We start from the raw sequence: 17,028 nt of genomic DNA, 5'->3' as shown, positions 1-17,028 counted from the left end.
ATAACCAAGATGGATGATGGCAGGAAATGTAAAACTGTAAACACAGAAGAAGGAAAGCGCAACTACAGGATGTTAAATAATGAATTAAGAAGGGAGGCAGAAAAAACAAAGGAGAAATGGCTGACAGAAAAGTGCGACAAGATGGAGAAATTAGAGAAAGAAGGAAGATATGATTTGATGTACAAAGAAGCAATGGATTTGATATTCAGGGAAAAGAGAAACAACAATGGACTAAAGGAAGTAGAGGCAGCAGATGGTAAAATGATGAGTGAACCCCAAGAAATGGTAAGTATATATAGAATGGGAAGAATATATAGAATGGCTATACGCTGCAGACAGCCGACTAAATGAAGAAGACCTTGGGATAGAAGAAGAAGATAAAGTTGCAGATGACGACAAAGGAAATGCAATACTAACTAGTGAGATTTAAGAATCTATGAAGGAGATGAAAAATGGAAAGGCAATAGGAATACATGAGATTGCTGCGAAACTGTTAAACTCATTGGAGAAAGAAGGGAAAAGGGAGTTGATTGAATTGTGTAATCAAATATACATGACATGAGATTAAAAGTATCCGGACACCTGTCTGAAAATGACTTACAAGTTCGTGGCGCCCTCCATCGGTAATGCTGGAATTCAATATGGTGCTGGCCCACCCTAAGCCTTGATGACAGCTTTCACTCTCGCAGGCATACGTTCAATCAGGTGCTGGAAGGTTTCTTGGGGAATGGCAGCCCATTCTTCACGGAGTGCTACAATGAGGAGAGGTATCGATGCCGGTTGGTGAGGTTTAGCCTGAAGTTCCAGAACATCCCAAAAGTTCTCTATAGGATTTAGGTGCAGTGCAGTCTCTGCAGTGGATCCTAATGCAGTTTGGATTTCCTGTGTAATGGTTTGGATAGATGGCTGTGTATTACACATTACAACCCTCTTCAACTGTCGGCGTTCTTGTCAGTCAACAGACGAGGTCGGCCGTACGCTTTTGTGCTGTACGTGTCCCTTCACGTTTCCACTTCGCTGTCACATCGGAAACAGTGGACTTACGGATGTTTAAGAGTGTGGAAATCTCCCGTACAGACGTATGACACAAGTGGCACCCAGTCACCTGACCGCGTTCGAGGTCTGTAAGTTCCGCGGAGCGCCCCATTCCGCTCTCTTACGATGTCTAATGACTACTGAGGTCGCTGATATGGAGTACCTGGCAGTAGGTGGCAGCAAAATGCATCTAATATGAAAAACGTATGTTTTGACAGGAATGGGGGAAAGAAATATAGTAGAAGAAGAATGGCTAGCTCTGAGGGATGAAGTAGTGAAGGCAGCAGAGATCAAGTAGGTAAAAAGACGAGGGCTGGTAGAACTACTTGGGTAACAGAAGAAATATTGAACTTAATTGATGAAAGGAGAAAATATAAAAATGCAGTAAATGAAGCAGGCAAAAAGGAATACAGACGTCTCAAAAATGAGATTGATAGGACAAATGTAAGGATGTAGAGGCTTATCTCACTAGGCGTAAGATAGATACTGCCTACAGGAAAATTAAAGAGACCTTTGGACAAAAGAGAACCACTTGTATGAATATCAAGAGCTCAGATGGAAACCCAGTTCTAAGCAAAGAAGGGAAAGCAGAAAGGTGGAAGGAGTATATAGAGGGTCTATACAAGGGTGATGTACTTGAGGACAATATTATGGAAATGGAAGAGGAGGTGGATGAAAATGAAATGGGCGATACGATACTGCGTGAAGAGTCTGACAGAGCACTGAAAGACCTGAGTCGAAACAAGGCCCCAGGAGTAGACAACATTCCATTAGAACTACTGATAGCCTTGGGAGAGGCAGTCCTGACAAAACTCTACCATCTGGCGAGCAAGATGTATGAGGCAGGCGAAATACCCTCAGACTTCAAGAAGAATATAATAATTCTAATCCCAAAGAAAACAGGTGTTGACAGATGTGAATACTACCGAACAGTCAGTTTAATAAGTCACAGCTGCAAAATACTAACGCGAGTTCTTTACAGACGAATGGAAAAACTAGTAGAAGCCGACCTCGGGGAAGATCAGTTCGGATTCCGTAGAAATGTTGGAACACATGAGGCAATACTGACCCTACGACTTATCTTAGAAGCTAGATTAAGGAAAGGCAAACCTTCGTTTCTAGCATTTGTAGACTTAGAGAAAGTTTTTGGCAATGTTGACTGGAATACTCTCTTTCAAATTCTGAAGGTGGCAGGGGTAAAATACAGGGAGCGAAAGGCTATTTACAATTTGTACAGAAACCAGATGGCAGTTATAAGAGTTGAGGGGCATGAAAGGGAAGCAGTTGTTGGGAAGGTAGCTAGACAGGGTTGTAGACCATCCCTGATGTTATTCAATCTGTATATTGAGCAAGCAGTGAGGGAAACAAAAGAAAAATTCGTAGTAGGTATTAATATCCATGGAGAAGAAATAAAAACTTTGAGGTTCGCCGATGACATTGTAATTCTGTCAGAGACAGCAAAGGACTTGGAAGAGCAGTTGAACGGAATGGACTATGTCTTGAAAGAAAGATATAAGATGAACATCAAAAAAAGCAAAACGAGGATAATGGAATGTAGTCGAATTAAGTCGGGTGATGCTGAGGGAATTAGATTAGGAAATGAGACACTTAAAGTAGTAAAGGAGTTTTGCTATTTTGGGAGCAAAGTAACTGATGATGGTCGAAGTAGAGAAGATATAAAACGTAGACTGTCAATGGCAAAGAAAGCGTTTCTGAAGAAGAGAAATTTGTTAACATCGAGTATAGATTTAAGTGTCAGGAAGTCGTTTCTGAAAGTATTTGTAGGGAGTGTAGCCATGTATGGAGTGAAGCATGGACGATAAATAGTTTGGACATGAAGAGAATAGAAGCTTTCGAAATGTGGTGCTACAGAAGAATGCTGAAGATTAGATGGTTAGATCACATAACTAATGAGTAGGTATTGAATAGAATTGGGGAGAAAAGGAGTTTGTGGCACAACCTGACAAAAAGAAGGATCGGTTGGTAGGACATGTTCTGAGTCATCAAGGGATTACAAATTTAGCGTTGGAGGGCAGCGTGGAGGGTAAAAATCGTAGAGGGAGACCAAGTGATGAATACAGTAAGCAGATTCAGAAGGATGTGGGTTGCATTAAGTACTGGGAGATGAAGAAATTGTACAGGATAGAGTAGCATGGAGAGGTGCATTAAACCAGTCTCAGGACTGAAGATCACAACAACAACAGTTCTTATGTCATCTGCAAAGGAAACTACAGCTTTCTCTCTCCCTCCCTCTCTCTCTCTCTTAGTGTGGAATGATATTTTTTTAAAGTGTATTTCGAGTCAGCGTGCTACTAGTTTTGTGACATCATCATTTTTTGTATGCATGAAACAGCTACCGCATCTGTCTCATATCCCCTAATTACGATCTTGTGACCAGATGTGTAAGTATTTACTAACGTCAGCAGCATTTCTGGATTTATTCCAAGTCACGTATTTGCTATGGAAGGAAAGTGTCTTGCATGCACCCGTATCCAACAGGTTGGTCCATGCATTCAGACCACTTGAGATGGCAGTGGGAGACGAGAGCAATTTCTCAGGTATCAATGTCAAATGTTTGCCACCAAGTAACGCTTTTGTTCAGGGGTTACCATGGTACTTCATGTACCTGTGGAGCCGCCGACAGCTGTCGTGGGCACTGAGGTGCGTGGGAAGGGCAGCCTACATGGGTGGGGAGACACAAGAAGGTTTTTTAGATATGTTAATGCTGTCTGTGACAGTGTAATTACGTGTTCCCTTCTGTGATCAGAATGAAAAAGCGCCACAATTGTGTAAATGTTCAACACCCTGCAATCGAATTCCTGACTAATTATTTAATTGAACTATATTTCATACACCACCTTATATCCCGTTAATTGTTTAAATAAACAATATTCCACACATTGTATAAATTGTTTAAACAATATTCCATACACTACAATCGGTTTCCCACCAAATCGCCAATCAACTGAGTCTTTTTCCCACGAATCTCCTGGTGTAGGGGGGGGGGGGGGAGAGGAAGAACTGGTAGGTTTCTCAGAGGGGGAGGGGTTAATTAATTGATAGGTCTAATTAATTAGTCAATCAAATTGATATCAAAATTGTGCTTGTATTGGTGAGGTGAGTTCACAGAGGAGTGGGTGAGAAGGAGGGGGAGGGGTGGGGGTTTCTTGGAAAACCACTTAACTGAACAGCAGGTGAAGAAACTGTCAATCAAATCCACTTAGCACGAGAATAGGTTAAGGACCTGTCAATCAAAAGAGAGCATTAGGTTTGTCTCTGAATGTATACTTGCCCCTGAATGTAGGCAACCTGCACAAACAAATTGCGCTGGTGCTCCCCTTGCCCCACTACTGCTACTGCCATTTTATAACCAAGTGAGGTAGTGCAGTGGTTAGCACATTGGACACACATTTGGGAGAACAACAGTTAGATCCTGCGTCCAGCCATCCTGATATAGGTTTTCCATGATTTCCCTAGGTCACTTCAGGAAAATACCAGTATGGTTCCTTTGAGAGGGCATGGCCTATTTCCTTCTCCATCCTTCCCTAATCTGAGCTTGTGCTCCGTCGTGTCTAATGACCTCGTTGTCGATGGGACATTAAACACTAATCTCCTCCTCCTCCTCCATTTCATAGACAGGAAGATGAAGTGCTTTACCAGCAGGACAGTGCACACCCACATACGGCTGCTGCGATGCAATGTGCTGTTCAAAGTGTGCAACAAGTGCCCTGGGCACAAATATCACCAGATATATGGCCAAATGAACACATATGGAACATGGTGGAGTTCTCTGGAGCCTGCAAGAGCTGCTGCCGAATTGCACCAGAAACCACAAGATTCTTGGGACTATCTGTCGCAGGATGCCATTCGACACATTTATGATCGTTTGTATGCGAAAATACTCATTTGCATTGCCGTCAGAGGGGTGTTTGCTGATGCAGCTGATTGGGCATCTTTTACTGTGACAAGTGTGATTCATTTGGTCTGAATTTGCTGTTATACACTCCTTTAATGATGGACTACCTCTCACCTCACATGTCGGAAAATGAGCTTATAGCTGAGGTTTTACATTTTTCCCCGGAAGTGTAGTTGGAGGCACTTTCCATATGCCAAGTAATTCAAGAAAATGATAGAGTGAAGAATATGTTTTGCGTTTGTTGTTTTGCTTGTTATGGCTTCACATTGCTAGGCAACGAAAACAGTTTAAACGAAGTAGCATTATTGTTGCAAGCAATTCAAATTTCTACTGTTTATTATTCCATGTAACAGTCACGATCGCAAATTTAATTTCATTAAAGATTTTTCTAAATCCACAGCTGTAACACAACAGATCGCTTGTCCCCGAATCCGACCAAGTCAGTTAATAAGAAAACATAAACATTGAAGTATGTAACATTTTATTCATATGAAAGTTATGTTGATGTCAATAAATAAACAAGAGGGTAAGGAGCGGTAAGGATTAAGCAGAGAATTAGTTGATGTCGCAAGGTGTGTGTGTGGGGGGGGGGGGGGGGGGGAGGCGGAGGGGAGGGGATGAGGGAGTGATAAATAACGCAAAGTGTACGTTTTCTGTGGGGCATGAAATAAATAAAATACATGAGCAGAAAGGGTCCTAATACAGCTGCCTGGGGAACCTTGGGAACTACTTCTACATACGTCGAAGGCTGTTCACTGAAAAAAAAGTAACAACATGTCCTCCTCCCTCCCCCTATCCTCCAACCACGAAATCATCAAAACAGTCACAAATTTCGTGTGATACCCTATTCTCCTTAATCAGCCTAAAAAATAAGGATTTTTTATGATCTTTTTGAAAAAAATCTAATGAACTAACCAATGCAATTTTTTGCGTATTATTTATTGATTCTTGGACAACATTTTCTAATGCTCTAAAAAGAAATTCAGTCGTCATTCATCCCGCCTCTCTTCCGAGGAGTTAAAGCTGCTCTTTCCAAAAGGAAGTGTGTCCATGACGGAAGTTCTGTAATCCTCAAATATTATCTGAAATTAAACAAACTGTTTTCTTAATATAAAGGATATTGCGTACGGGTTAATAGCACAGCTTTTTGAAATTCTACAGAATAATAAAATGGTGGATGGTTGAAATAAAGATGTATTTTTCGTGTTTTTGTGGTCAATTTTTGGCAATAAATAATGAATAAATTAAAATCTATTCAATAAGTTTGAAATGAAGTGTATTTCAAGCTGACAGAACGAATTGCAGGCACAGTTATTCGGTGCACAATATCTCATAAATTAAGAAAATAGTTTGTTTTTGATTCCAGATAAGGACTGCAGACAGCAGAACTTTCGTCATGGACACACCTCATTTTGGAGACAGCAACTTTAACTTCTCGGATGTGGAGCTTAATGACGATTGAATTTCTTTAAAAATTAGAAAATGTCGTCCAAGAATCAATAAAAAATTGTTCAAATGGCTCTGAGCAATATGGGACTTAACTTCTGAGGTCATCAGTGCCCTAGAACTTAGAACTACTTAAACCTAACTAACCTAAGGACATCACACACATCCATGCCCGAGGCAGGATTCGAACGTGCGACCGTAGCGGTCGCGCGGTTCCAGACTGTAGCGCCTAGAACCGCTCGGCCACCCCGGCCGGCAAGAGTCAGTAAATTATCTGCAAAAAGATTTACGTTGACTACTTCATTAGTTAAAAGAAATCGCTTATATTATAGGCTGACTGAGGAGAATGGATCTTTAATAAACATTGGATCGCTACTGAGTAGATGGTTTTTAGGAAGTGAGGAAATACTCCATGCACCTGTTTGCCTGGATTAGAGCTTTCGAAATTCGATATCCCGACACTCTGGAGAGTCGATTAGTAGCATCAGGGGTGTTACGAGGCTAGTAAATTCAGGAGGTAAAACAAATGAGAAACTTTTGCTGATAGGTGTATTGAAAAGTTTTGTATCTGTCGAAGGGTGTTTAATGTATAATTGCACTCTACTTAGAAATGTAATTAAAAATTAATATTTCTTTGCAATATCATTTGTTACAATGGAAGAGGGGTGGTCAACCTCTTTCACCTGCAGCCCACTTTTGTATCTCTTTTAATAGTAAAATTTTCTAACCGCCCACTTGTTTCACTGTAGCCGTGATTTATGCAATAGGTAAGTAGCTTTACTTCATAAAATTTATAGAGCAGACTTATACTCTATGTCAAAATTTTACAAAAACTAATGAAAATGTTTTTAAAATTCATACTACTTGCTGCCCGCCATGAGAGCTGGAACGTTCACTAGTGGGCGGTAGGGTCCAGGTTGACTACTGCTGCAGCAGAAAGTCTCTTACTAATATTAGTGAAAGGTTGTCTCGCGAAATTGTGTGTACTCGTATTAGAAGGGTGCATCCGTGAGAAAAGTTTGGAAAAATCTGGCCTAAATCAACGGCTTCGTGGTGCCACTTGGGAAGAATGCGAGCTGGGTTTCGCTGGATGGTGGGGGGAGTTCACGCTGTTCGACAGACCTCATTATGCTTCAGCTCAGAATATGTTATAAGAGTCTACTACAGATGGGTGTCATTGACACTGATGAGAGTTTTGCTTTCCCCAATCGGTAATCTATATCCACAACTACATCTACTATGTGATCAAACGTACTCGGACACCTGGCTGAAAGTTACTTACAAGTTCCTGGCCCCCACCATCGGTAATGCTGGAATTCAGTATGGTGTTGGCCCACCCTTAGCCTTGATGACAGCTTCCACTCTCGCAGACGTATGTTCAATCAGGTGCTGGAAGGTTTCTTGGGGAATGGCAGCCCATTCTTCACGGAGTGCTGCACTGAGGAGATATCGATGTCGGTCGGTGAGGCCTGGCACCAAGTCGGCATTCCAAAAAATCCCAGAGTTGCTCTCTGGGATTTAGGTCAGGACTCTGTGCAGGCCAGTCCATTAAAGGAACGTTATTGTCGTGTAACCACTCCGCCACAGGCCGTGCACTATGAACAGCTGCTCAAGCGTGTTGAAAGATGCAATCGTCATCCAAGAATTGCTCTTCAACAGTGGGAAGCAAGAAGATACTTAAAACATCGTTATAGGACTGTGCCTTGATAGTGCCACACAAAACAACAAGGGGTGCAATCCCCCTTCATGAAAAACCATAATACCACCGTCTCCGGATTTTACTGTTGGCACTACACACGCTGGCAGATGACGTTCACCGGGCATTCGCTATGCCATCGGATCGCCACATTGTGTACCGTGATTCGTCACTCCACACAACGTTTTTCCACTGTTCAATCGTCCAATGTTTACGATCCTTACACCAAGTGAGGCGACGTTTGGCATTTACCGGCTTCATGTGTGGCTTATGAGCAGCCGCTCGACCATGAAATCCAAGTTTTCTCACCTTCCGCCTAACTGTCATAGTACTTGCAGTGGATGCTGATGCGGTTTGGAATTCCTGTGTGATTGTCTCGATAGATGTCTGCTTGTTGCACATTACGATCCTCTTTAACTGTCGGTTGTCTCTGTCAGTCAACAGACCAAGTCGGCCTGTACGCTTTTGTGCTGTACATGTTCCTTCACATTACCACTTCACTATCACATCGGAAACAGTGGACCTAGGGATGTTTAGGAGTGTGGAAATCTCGCGTTCAGACGTGTGACGCAAGTGACACCCAGTCACCTGACCACGTTCGAAGTCGGTGAGTTCCGCGGGATGCCCCGTTCTGCTTTCTCACTATGTCTAATGACTACTGAGGTCGCTGATATGGAGTACCTGGCAGTAGGTGGCAGCACAATGCAACGTATGTTTTTGGGGGTGTTCGGATACTTTTAATCACATCGTGTACATACTCCGCAAGCCACCGCACGGTGCATGGCGGCGGGTACCCTGCACAACTACTCGTCATTTCCTTTCCAGTTCTACTTGCAAACAGAGCGAGGCAAAAACGAGTGTCTATATGCCTCCGTATGAGCCCTAAATTCTTGTATCCTATCTTCCTGGTCCTTAAGCGAAACATATGTTGGCGGCAGTAGAATCGTTCTGCAGTCGGCCGCGAATGCAGGTTCTCTAAATTTTCTCGGACGTATTTCTCGAAGAGATCTTCGCCTTCCCTCCATAGATTCCCATTAGAGTTCATAAAGCATTTCCGTCACACCTGTGTGACGTTCGAACCTAGGGTAACAAATCTAGCAGCCCGGATCTTAACTGCTTCGATGTCTCACTTTAATTCGGCCTGGTGCGTATACCAAGCACTCGAGAAGTACTCAAGAGTTTTTCGCCCTAGCGTCCTATTGCCGTCTGCTTTACAGATGAACCGCGCTTTCCTAGCATTCTCCCAATACACAGAAGTCGACCACTCACGTTTCCTGCCACAATCCTCACATACTCGCTCCATTTATAATCGCTTTGCAACGTTACGCCCAGATATTTAAGCGGCATGACTGTGTCAAGAAGGACTCTACTAATGTTGTTTTTCCACTCATACATTTTTATGGATCCGGAACTAGCTGCCACACGTCACACCAATTAGAAATTGTGTCTAAGTCATCTTGCATCCACGTACAGTCTCACACTTTCCACCCCTTCCCGTACACCACGGCATCATAAGCAAACAATCGCAGGTTGCTGCCGATCCTGTTCGCTAGATCATTTGTCAATATACAGGGTGTAGAGGCTGTAGAGAGAACTTAGTAGATCAAGTCTTACATAAGATCCCATGTCCGGAAACATCATCCAACGACGCCACAGAGCGACAAAGTTATAGGTGCCGGCGCCTGTGTATGTATGTACATATAGGATGATTTCGTGATGATGTTACAAACCTTCCAGGATGATAGAGACGGATAAATACACTCCACACTGACAGAACCACAGGCACATAGACACAGGCAACAGAGCATGCACAATGTCGGCACTAGTACAGTGTATATCCACCTTTCGCAGCAATGCAGGCTGCTATTCTCCCATGGAGACGATCGTAGAGATGCTGGATGTAGTCCTGTGGAACGGCTTGCTATGCCATTTCCACCTGGCGCCTCAGCTGGACCAGCGTTCGTGCTGGACGTGCAGACCGCGTGAGACGACGCTTCATCCAGTCCCAAACATGCTCAATGGGGGACAGATCCGGAGATCTTGCTGGCCAGGGTAGTTGACTTACACCTTCTAGAGCACATTGGGTGGCACGGGATACATGCGGACGTGCATTGTCCTGTTGGAACAGCAAGTTCCCTTGCCGGTCTAGGAATGGTAGAACGATGGGTTCGATGACGGTTTGGATGTACCATGCACTATTGAGTGTCCCCTCGACGATCACCAGTGGTGTACGGCCAGTGTAGGAGATCGCTCCCCACACCATGATGCCGGGTGTTGGCCCTGTGTGCCTCGGTCGTATGCAGTCCTGATTGTGGCGCTCACCTGCACGGCGCCAAACACGCATACGACCATCATTGGCACCAAGGCAGAAGCGACTCTCATCGCTGAAGACGACACGTCTCCATTCGTCCCTCCATTCACGCCTGTCGCGACACCACTGGAGGCGGGCTGCACGATGTTAGGGCGTGAGCGGAAGACGGCCTAACGGTGTGCGGGACCGTAGCCCAGCTTCATGGAGACGGTTGCGAATGGTCCTCGCCGATACCCCAGGAGAAACAGTGTCCCTAATTTGCTGGGAAGTGGCGGTGCGGTCCCCTACGGCACTGCGTAGGATCCTACGGTCTTGGCGTGCATCCGTGCGTCGCTGCGGTCCGGTCCCAGGTCGACGGGCACGTGCACCTTCCGCCGACCACTGGCGACAACATCGATGTACTGTGGAGACCTCACGCCCCACGTGTTGAGCAATTCGGCGGTACGTCCACCCGGCCTCCCGCATGCCCACTATACGCCCTCGCTCAAAGTCCGTCAACTGCACATACGGTTCACGTCCACGCTGTCGCGGCATGCTACCAGTGTTAAAGACTGCGATGGAGCTCCGTATGCCACGGCAAACTGGCTGACACTGACGGCGGCGGTGCATAAATGCTGCGCAGCTAGCGCCATTTGACGGCCAACACCGCGGTTCCTGGTGTGTCCGCTGTGCCGTGCGTGTGATCATTGCTTGTACAGCCCTCTCGCAGTGTCCGGAGCAAGTATGGTGGGTCTGACACACCGGTGTCAATGTGTTCTTTTTTCCATTTCCAGGAGTGTATATAAATTTGAGGTAAGGGTCTCTAGTTCGGAAACGAACAAGTCGATATTTACAAGCGGAGATCATTCTCATACCTCTGACTGTGGAAAACATGTACCGCTGCTGTTGTTAACTAAGAACAAGAAAGAATGTCCAGTAAACATGGACTCTAAAATGCATACCTGAGGAGCTATGAGCACTTGTTCATCTCGCTAGCTTGAAACAAGTCTCCTCTATTGAACAAGTGCTTATAGGTCTTACGTCATGCATTTTAGAGCCCATGTTTAATACCCCTTTTTCTACTTTTTGACCATACTACCACCTCTGAAAACTGCCCACCGTACGATCTTAGCAACTATAGTACCCGTACAAGTGTTCCACTGCCAGAGGTATCAGAAAGGTTTCATCTACATCTATAAGGATACTATGCAAATCACACTTAAGTGCCTGGCAGAGGGTTCATCGAACCATCTTCACAATAATTCTCTATTATTCTACTCTCGAACAGCGCGCGGAAAAAAACACACCTGTATCTTTCCGTGCGAGCTCTGATTTCCATTATTTTATTATGATGGTCGTTTCACCCTATGTAGGCCGGCGTCAACAAAATATTTTCGCATTCGGAGGAGAAAGTTGGTGATCGGAATTTCGTGAGAAGATTCCGCCGCAACGAAAAACGCTTTTGTTTTAATGGTGTCCATCCCAAATCCTGTATTATGTCCATGACACTCTCTTCGCTATTTCGCGACAATACAAAACGTGCTGCCCTTCTTTGAACTTTTTCGATGTACTCCGTGAGCCCTATCTGGTAAGGATCCCACACCATGCAGCAGTATTCTAAAAGAGGACGGACAAGCGTAGTGTAGGCAGTCTCCTTAGTAGAGCTCTTACATTTTGTCAGTGTTCTGTCAGTAAAACGCAGTCTTCGGTTTCCCTTCTCCACAACATTTTTATGCGTTCTTTCCAATTTAAATTCTTCGTAATTGTAATTCCTAGGTATTTAGTTGAATTTACGGCCTTTAGATTTGATTGATTTATCGTGTAACCGAAGTTTACCTGATACCTTTTAGCACTCTGTGGATGACCATACGCTTTTCGTTATTTAGGGTCAATTGCCAATTTTTGCACCATACGGGTATCTTTTATAAATCATTTGCCATTTGTTACGATCTTATGATGAGTTTACTAGACGATAAACGACAGCATCATCTGCAAACAACCTAATGACTGCTTAGATTATCTCCAAAATCGTTCATATATATAAGGAACAACGGGGGGCTTATAAAACTACCTTGGGGAACGCCAGAAATCACTTGCGTTTCACTCGATAACTTTCCATCAGTTATTAAGATCTGTGACTACTCTGACAGCAAATCACAAATTTAGTTACACAACTGAGACGAGCTCCTATAGGCGCGCAATTTCACTACAAGCCGTTTGTGTGGTACAGTGTTAAAGGCCTTCTGGAAAGCTAGTAATAAGGAATCAATTTGATATCCCATGTCAATAGTATTCAACACTTCGTGTGAGTAAAGACACAGCTGTGTTTCGCAAGAACGATGTTTTCTAAAGCCGTGTTGACTGTGTGTCAATAGACCGTTCTCTTCGAGGTAATTCATAATGTTCGAACACAATAATATGTTCCAAAACTCTGCTGCATATCGACGTTAATAATATGGGCCTGTAATTTAGTGGATTACTCGTATTGCCTTTCTTGAATATGGGTGTGACCTGTGCAGCTTCCAGTCTTTACCGATGTTTCGTCGAGCGAGCGGTTGTATATGATTGTTAAGTATGGTGCTATTGCATCAGAAATGGTGCTATTGCAACAGCATACTCTGGAAGGAACCTAATTGGTATACAGTGTGGCCAGGAGACTTGCTTTTATTAAGTGATTCAAGTTGTTTCACTTCTCTGAAGATATCTACTTCTAAGTTACTCATGTTAGCAGCTGATTCGAATTCTGGAATATTTACTTAGTCCTCTTCGGTGAATGAAATTCGAAAGGCTGTGTTTAGTGACTCTGCTTTAGCAGCACTATCGTCGATAGTATTTCCATTGCTACCGCGCAGAGAAGGCATTGATCGTGTCTTGCCGCTAGCATACTTTACATAATACCAGAATCTCTTTGGATTTTCTGCCAGGTTTCGAAACAAAGTTTCGTTGTGGAAACTATTGTTAGCATCTCGAATTGATGTCCGCTCTAATTTTCGAGGTTCTGTAAATGATCGCCAATTTTGGAGATTTTGCGTTCGTTTAAGTTTGGCATGCTTTCTTCGTTGTTTCTGCAACAGTGTTCTGACCCGTATTGTGTGCCAAGAGGGATCAGCTTCGTCATTTGTTAATTTATTTTGTATAAATCTCTCAACTGGTGTCGATACTATTTATTTCAATTCAAGCCACACCTGGTCTACACTTTCATTGTTAATGTGGAAAGTGTTGAGCTTTTCGTTCTGGAAGGTGTCAAATGAATTTGTGTCTGCTTTTTTGAATAGGTATATTTTTAGTTTATTTTTGGAGTATTTGGAGGTTGCAATATTCAATCACCCTACGACACATCTGTGTTCACTAATCCCTGTATCCGTTTTGACGCTGGTTATTAGCTCAGGATTATTTGTTGTTAAGAGGTCAAGTGTGTTTTCACAACCGTTTACTATTCGCGTGGGCTTATGAACTAACTGCTCGAAATAATTTTCAGAGAATTCGTTTAGCCCAATTTGGAATTATGTTTTATGCCTGCCTCCGTATTTAAACATGTGTTTTGGCCTACATATCGAGGGTAAATTAAAGTCACCACCAACTATGATTTTGTGAGTCGGGTACGTGTTTGAAATTAAACTCAAGTTTTCTTTGTACCTTTCAGCAGTTGTATCATTTGAGTTGGGAGGTCGGTAAAAGAATTCAGTTACTGTTTTGTTCCGGTTGTCAGAATGGCCTCTGCCCATACTAACTTACAAGAACTATCTGGTTCAATTTCGCTAGAAGTACGAAATACGTCACTGCCGACTGTGTTTATCCTATCCTTTCGAAACACCGTTAGCTTCTTCGCAAAAATTTTGGCTGAACTGATCTCCGGCTTTAGCCAGCTTTCAGTACCTATAACGATTTGAACATCAGTGCTTTCTATTCGTTTGTAAGTTTCAACTCGTTCGTTTCTGGTACGGGAACGCTTACCTCAAACTGATACATTTATCCTTCTCCATCAACCTTGGAAGTTAGTAACATAATCACGGAATCACCCTGTATATACATATATTTATAGGCGCCGGCGTCTATAACTTTGGCATACTGTAGCGTCGTTGGATGACGTTTCTGGACATGGGATCCTATGTTCAACTTGATCTACTAAATCTCGTCTGCAACCTCTAGAAGTGTGTTACACGAACTGTGAAACACTGTGACAAAATAGCCCCCTTCCCTGGGGCACTCACGACGATATCTACATCTACATACACACTCCGCAATCCACCATACGGTGCGTGGCGGAGGGTACCTCGTACCACAACTAGCATCCTCTCTCCCTGTTCCACTCCCAAACAGAACGAGGGAAAAATGACTGCCTATATGCCTCTGTACGAGCCCTAACCTCTCTTATCTTATCTTTGTGGTCTTTCCGCGAAATGTAAGTTGCCGGCAGTAAAATTGTACTGCAGTCAGCCTCAAATGCTGGTTCTCTAAATTTCCTCAGTAGCGATTCACGAAAAGAACGCCTCCTTTCCTCCAGAGACTCCCACCCGAGTTCCTGAAGCATTTCCGTAACACTCGCGTGATGATCAAACCTACCAGTAACAAATCAAGCAGCCCGCCTCTGAATTGCCTCTATGTCCTCTCTCAATCCGACCTGATAGGGATCCCAAACGCTCGAGCAGTACTCAAGAATAGACCGATTAGTGTTTTATAAGCGGTCCCCTTTACAGATGAACCACATCTTCCCAAAATTCTACCAATGAACCGAAGACGACTATCTGCCTTCCCCACAACTGCCATTACATGCTTGTCCCACTTCATATCGCTCTGCAATGTTACGCCCAAATATTTAATCGACGTGAACGTGTCAAGCGCTACACTACTAATGGAGTATTCAAACATTACGGGATTCCTTTTCCTATTCATTTGCATTAATCTACATTTATCTATGTTTAGAGTTAGCTGCCATTCTTTACACCAATCACAAATCCTGTCCAAGTCATCTTGTATCCTCCTACAGTCACTCAACGACGACACCGTCCCGTACACCACAGCATCATCAGCAAACAGCCGCACATTCCTATCCACCCTATGCAAAAGATCATTTATGTAAATAGAAAACAACAGCGGACCTACCACACTTCCCTGGGGCACTCCAGATGATACCCTCACCTCCGATGAACACTAACCATCGAGGACAACGTACTGGGTTCTATTACTTAAGAAGTCTTCGAGCCACTCACATACTTGGGAACCAATCCCATATGCTCGTACCTTAGTTAGGAGTCTGCAGTGGGGCACCGAGTCAAACGCTTTCCGGAAGTCAAGGAATATGGCATCCGTCTGATATCCTTCATCCATGGTTCGCAAGATATCATGTGAGAAAAGGGCGAGTTGCGTTTCGCAGGAGCGATGCTTTCTAAAGCCGTGCTGATGCATGGACAGCAACTTCTCTGTCTCAAGAAAATTCATTATATTCCAACTGAGAATATGTTCGAGAATCCTGCAACAAACCAACGTTAAGGATATTGGTCTGTAATTTTGAGGCTCCCTCCTTCTACCCTTCTTATATACAGGCGTCACCTGCGCTTTTTTCCAGTCGCTAAGGGACTTTGCGTTGGACAAGAGATTCGCGATAAATTCAAGCTAAGTAAGGAGCCAATGCAGCAGAGTACTCTGTGTAAAACCGAATTGGAATCCCATCAGAACCTGGCGATTTATTTATTGTCAACCAATTCTGCTACTTCGCAACCCCAGGGATGTCTATCACTATGTCCTCCACACGGGAATCTGTACGAGACTCAAACGGCGGTATGTTTGTACGATCCTCCTGCGTGAAAGATTTCTCAAATGCTAAATTTAAAATTTCAGCTTTCGTTTTGCTGTCTTCCGTTACCAGGCCAGACGATACCCTTGTCTCTGATGAGCACTCGGCCGGCCGCTGTGGCTGAGCGGTTCTGGGCGCTTCAATCTGGAACCGCGCTGCTGCTACAGTCTCAGTTGGAATCCTGCCTTTGGCAGGGATGTGGATGATGTCCTTAGGTTAGTTAGGTTTAAGTAGTTCTAAGTCTAGGGGACTGATGACCTCAGATGTTAAGTCCCATAGTGCTAAGAGCCATTTGAACTATTTTTTGATGAACACTCGTCGTCGAGGTCAACATATTGGGTTCTATTACTTAACAAGTCTTCTAGCCACACGTATGTCTAGAAACTAGAGCGTAGCCCGGAGAGTGGAGCCGTGTGTTTTTGACAGCTGTGGTCGCGCACAGTGCGGTCCCAGGCTCGGCTGCCGGCGGGTCCAGAGGCGCAGTGGCGGCTGGCGCCGGCAGGGACCGCGGGCTGGCGCCGGCTGCGGACACAACTCCATATAAGGCCGCGCGCCGCGGCACCGGCCGCGCAAGTAGCCGCTAAGCCTCCGGACCGCTCTCCTCTCCAGCACGTCCTGCCGCCGCAGTAAAACTCCGCTCTGGCACTTAACACGCCAGCGGTCGCCGCGCCATCTCTAAACACCTCGCTCCGGGAACAAGTCCCCAGCCTCTCACAGGATGAGAAAACAAGCAGAGTCATTATTCAGTAGCCGCATGGCACATTTCTTATGCCTACTGTTGACAGGACAGCAAACGCGCATCAAGGGGGGAGTCGTGGGGGGGGGGGGGGGGGTCGGGTGAAGGTCGTGAC

This window comes from Schistocerca americana, chromosome 2 (assembly GCF_021461395.2).
Source record: "Schistocerca americana isolate TAMUIC-IGC-003095 chromosome 2, iqSchAmer2.1, whole genome shotgun sequence".
NCBI lineage: Eukaryota > Metazoa > Arthropoda > Insecta > Orthoptera > Acrididae > Schistocerca > Schistocerca americana.
Note: the sequence above shows the minus strand (reverse complement) of the source record.